Raw genomic sequence first — 5,154 nt, 5'->3', positions numbered from 1 at the left:
TGGAAGGCGTTCTCTAGCACTCTGTAGAGAAATAAGAACAGTAGAAAGTAAAGACACATATTCAAGAGTACTCGTTACAGTATATGAAATTGAACCAATCTGTAATGCACCTCCATGGGGAATTGGTTAAATAAAATTTCTACTTCAATTTGATGGAATATTGCATTACAAAATAAAGTTGTATTATATGACCCATGTTTTCCTTTTGCCCACTTAATTCCATGTGGGCTTAACCCCGTGGGACGGTACTGCTCACAGCTCTCCTAAGTTAGTCATCTTTGGAAATAACCTCCCCACCATACCCGCAGGTGTGCTGTGCCAGTCTCCTAGGTGATTCTAAATCCAGCAAACACTTTCTTTACTGAGTGTTCCCAAAGCCCAAGCTAGCATCTGGTACATAGTTGGTGATTGTTGAGTAATTGTTGAAGAAAGTAATAAATATATGCTAAAAAAATATTTGCATGATACAGAACAACATTCTTGTCATTTTGAACAGCATTTGATTTTTGCTTTAATATATATATGTATGTATATATATGAAAAATTGATGAAAACTATATATCTGAATAGACAACTAATCAATATAATAGGTTGATTAGATGGATAAATAATAGATAATAGAGAGGGGGAGGGAGAGAAAGAGAAAGAGAGATTTATCCACATATTCATGTCTTTGCCCTTAACTGGGCAGAATGTAGCTAATGGAATTGTTAACATTATTATTTTTTCTTTCTTTTTATCATTTTTCCTGAACATGTCAAAAACTTTACAAGAGTGTAATAAATAATAGTTATTTGACTCAATGATTCTAGGAAGGCATATAGGTAAATAAGACTTAACATCAAAGTTCCAGTCCCTAACTTTTTTTTCACTCAGACAAAGATTTTCCCTCTGCATCCCATACCTAACCAGTCAAATATACCAACAGATGTTAGTGAGTTGGAGGAAGACAGCCTACAGTAGTGATTCCAGGGCACAGCTCAGCTCAGCAGATAAATGTGGCCTTTATTGTTTTCAAAGTCTTTTAAGCTCTAGAGAAAATAGTCCACAGGGGGAAGAAAAATTTAAAAGACCGTCCTCTAAACAATTGCCACTTTGGTGAAATTCTAAATGTATCATGGAAATTATGGCTTCCCAAGAAATATGGCAAGTTAGAGAGAACATAGTGTGAAGCCCAGCCTGAAATAAACTGTGAGACTATGAGAAAGTTAGTACAATTCTAAACTCCATTCCTTCATCTACACAAAGACAGTACTGTGCCAGTAGGGTACCACACAGCGTCTACTATGCCCTCAGGTTTAAAGGGTACATTTACTATTCTTCATCCATAAATGGACTTCAACATCTCCATGTATGGCTACTGCACCAGAGGAGGGAAACAGAAAAAGAAACTGCCAGGCCTAGGAAGCTGCATGTGTCACCCCACCCACATTCCAGTGACTAGATTTGGTCATATACTCGATCTTTTTTCCACTAAAGATGATATAAAATAGAATGTCATAGTCCTATGAGCCCAGGGGAGAAAAGGAATGACTAGGTGAACATGAAACCTTGTTTCTTCCAGTGGAGACACTGGTTCTTCTGGAAAGTACTTAGATTGAGGCCAGGAACATTCAAGAACCAAGTGTTCTAGGCACATTGTTAATAACAGGCCAACCGCAGTTCTATTTTATCATCTGTGGCATGAAAACAAATGAAGCTTAAAGGTCCTCTATGAGGAAGCAACGTCCTTGTCTGGCAAAGGTCTGACAGGAAAGTTGAAGGGTGGCTATGGAATGTGTTCAAACCATCGATTTATGGTTGTACTTCCTCTTGGGTGAAGTTCCCAAAATGGACCAAAGTTTGTACATAGGAAATCCTACTAAATTAAGTCACCTTTGTTGACCTGTGTATATATCACATTCATACCGATTGTCTGTAATGTCAAGGGATCAATTCCTAATCAGTCAAAACAGTTTCTCCCAGGGGTTCAGGAAGAAAGGGCATGCCTTCTTTATATCCTATGCCTGGATTTTCTTATCTTGCCACCAAACAAAGGCAAGGTGATTTTGTGTCTTGGTGGAGAAAGAGGCTAAATGTTTAAGTATTTACATCCATGATAGGTACTGTGAGGGATTAGTTTGACCAAATTGGTAAGGCCTTGCCTCTGGATGTACCTATGAGGGTATTTCTGAATGAGACAGGCTTTTAAATTAATAAAGATCTGACCACATCCAATGTAGAATTTCATGTTGAAAAAATTTAAAAATCAGATGGCTTGATTACAAAGGGCAGGAAGGCAGCATGGTTCAGTCAAAGAGGTTGAGGCAGTCAGGCCTTAGCAGCTTTGCAATTGAAGTGTCCATTCTTAGAAGCCATTTAACACTTATTGCTTCTGTTTCCATAACTGTAAAGTGGTGACAAGCAACACCATTCTGGTTACAGGACTTCTCAAAGGATCAGATGGTAGATTGAAAGTGCAAGATAGTGTGGCACCAGCAATGACATCCCAACTAGGTTCAAATCTTTTCCCCACCACTGACTAATCGTGTGGTTCGTGGCTATAAAATGCTCCCAGGACTCTGTTTCCCTGTGTATAACACAGAAGTGGTATCTATTTCAGAGGATGGCTGAGTAAAGAAATGATTAACACTTGTCAGTCTCTTAGAATAAGTAGTGTGTGTGCGTGTGTGTGTGCGCGCGCTTGCGTGCATGCATGCAGGTATGTTAAATGATGTAAGTGTCTGTGATGGGTAGAGGAGCTCACGGCTGTAATCTCAATACTTAGGAGACTGCAGAAGGAGGATCACCAGAGTCTGAAGCCAGCCAGATTATACAGTCAATGTATGCTAACCTGGCCTGCTGAGTAAGACCCCCTCCACTCAAAGGAAAGAAGAAAGTGCTTATGGTCTAGGAGGCCCCCATCTCAAACAAAACCTCGGTAATCATCTGGTGATTACTTATTGTTCTCTAGCACCTAAAGATATGCCTTCTTTTGAAACAGTATCATTAAAACTGACTTTTTAAGCAGGAAATTATCAAAGATAACAAAATACTTGGACTACCCTTCACCCCAACTGCCTACAATGAGGTGGGTGCCGTGACCCCTACACAGCAAATCCGCTTCCCAAGAAAAACAATATCTTAGCATAGGTGGTTGACCTTTCTCAAGGAAGGGTAAGGTAGCAAAGATGTTACGCTTTCTGTGTCAAGCTACTTCTGATGCACATGCTTAATTCCGTCATCTTATCCCAGAAATGTGTGTGGACAGAACTTCACTAAGGCTGAATGAATGAATGAATGAATGAACATGGATCCATTACTTCCATAGAGCCTTACCCCTGAATATTATGACTTTACTTTCATACTTCACGAATTGTAACATGTTCTCTTGCTTCCGCCCCCGCCCCGCCATTTTTTTTTAAAGAAAGGTACCTTTAAAAATGTGAAAAATCACTCCAAGCATATAGGTTATACAGAGAGAAGTAATGGACTTGGTCTAGGGGCCATAGTTGGTCAACCTCCATATATTAATATTGACGCATGCCTACCATATAGTAGGCTCGGCAGTGGTTCTTGGTTGATTTCTTTGGTAATGACATAAGCTAGAGTGCACCAAGCAGTGAGTGACTTTTCCACCCTACAGTGTAGGGCACACAAAGGCACACCAAAGCACACAAAACCACCCCATTTGAAACTGCACTTTTCCCTCCTGTCCTTCAAGCAGCTGGTCTTGACCTAAGTTGGGGCCAAGGGTTGGGATAACGGTAAAGGAGCAGGGTTGAATGAAGTCAGTGCCTTCAATGGCTTCCTAAACGTAAGTGGCTGGGACCCAAAACTGCCATTCAGGAAAGGACTTAATAAACAGAGAGACTGAAAGGCAGTTCAGAATCTGATTTTGCTGTAAAAGCATGATTTTAACAGCTCTGTAGTTGTTCCTAACCTTTTAACACTGTCTCCTGTGAGTCAGAGATTCTGATCTTGTAACTAAATTGACTCCACACAGGTTTGGCATTCTCCTGAGTAATGTCTCTGATATGACTGTCATTGGGTCCAGCCGCCTCCTCAACATCCCTCATCAAATCTCTTTCTTTATAGATACAGAGATAGATAGATAGATAGATAGATGATAGATACATACATATGTACAAATATGGATTATACACATTCCATCTCATTCCACCATATTGAAATATATATATATTTTAATTATTCTAATGAATGTCACAGTCAGGTCCGTTTTGCCCCACACCTAGTGTTTGTTTCCTTTTTGGCAGGAGACCTCTGCTGTTTAATCCTAGTGCTAATATTTGAAGAAATGACCACATATTTTAATCAGTCATTTGAATCATGCCAGAGTTCTAGTATGTTCTCAGGACAGTCAATCGTAACATGGCAATCAGGCTACATCTTCTTTATTTTCTTCTGGTCATGGTTTTAAATTTTTCTTCCTTGAAACAGCACTGTTACAGAGTCTCAGACATGGTCTCAGAATAAAGGGCTCCAGGAGTCTCTTGGCTGGGCTTAAAAGCAGTGACTCTGCAATGCAAACCTTCTGGATGGCACAACATTGTCCAGATCCTACAGAGTGAAGGAAGGGGCACAGAGTTCTGAGGCCAGAATCCCCTCTGGGCATGTGCCTGCCCACACAGCAGTGCTCATGCGTGAGGAACACAGCCCCAGGGGTTGGACTGATGAAAGGGCGTATATGTCACCTAGAGCTGAGGACAAAATATGACCAAGAGGAACACCCTCTTCCAACAGAAACAGACAGTGGGGGGTGGTGGAGGGAATAGAGAGGAGAAGGAATAGGAAAAGCAATGAGCAAATTACTGAGATGCAGGAGAGAAGCTGTGGTCTGGGAAGCTCTAAGCTCTAGGCTCTGGTCCTTTAGGGGATGAGTGTGCTTATAAAACAGCCCCTGATAAGATCTGGAAAGGAGAGCTGTCAAGCAAAATCAGCCAAATAAATAAACCCTCTCAATTAATCTAAAAATCCTGTACTCCGCAAGCAGGTGCCTGGGAGGAGAAAATAGAACCAGGAGGAAAAGAGAAGAAGAAAGAAAAGGAGTGGGGGTGTGTGTGGGGGGTCCTAAACTCTACTCTTTGAGAATAGAGATTATGCCTGGGGCATAAAGTACCAGTTAAGGAGTGAAGATGGAGGAAAATACAGATA

The sequence above is a fragment of the Rattus norvegicus genome, chromosome 19 (genome assembly GCF_036323735.1).
Source record: "Rattus norvegicus strain BN/NHsdMcwi chromosome 19, GRCr8, whole genome shotgun sequence".
NCBI classification, from domain to species: Eukaryota; Metazoa; Chordata; class Mammalia; order Rodentia; family Muridae; genus Rattus; species Rattus norvegicus.
This window is presented reverse-complemented; position numbering follows the sequence as displayed.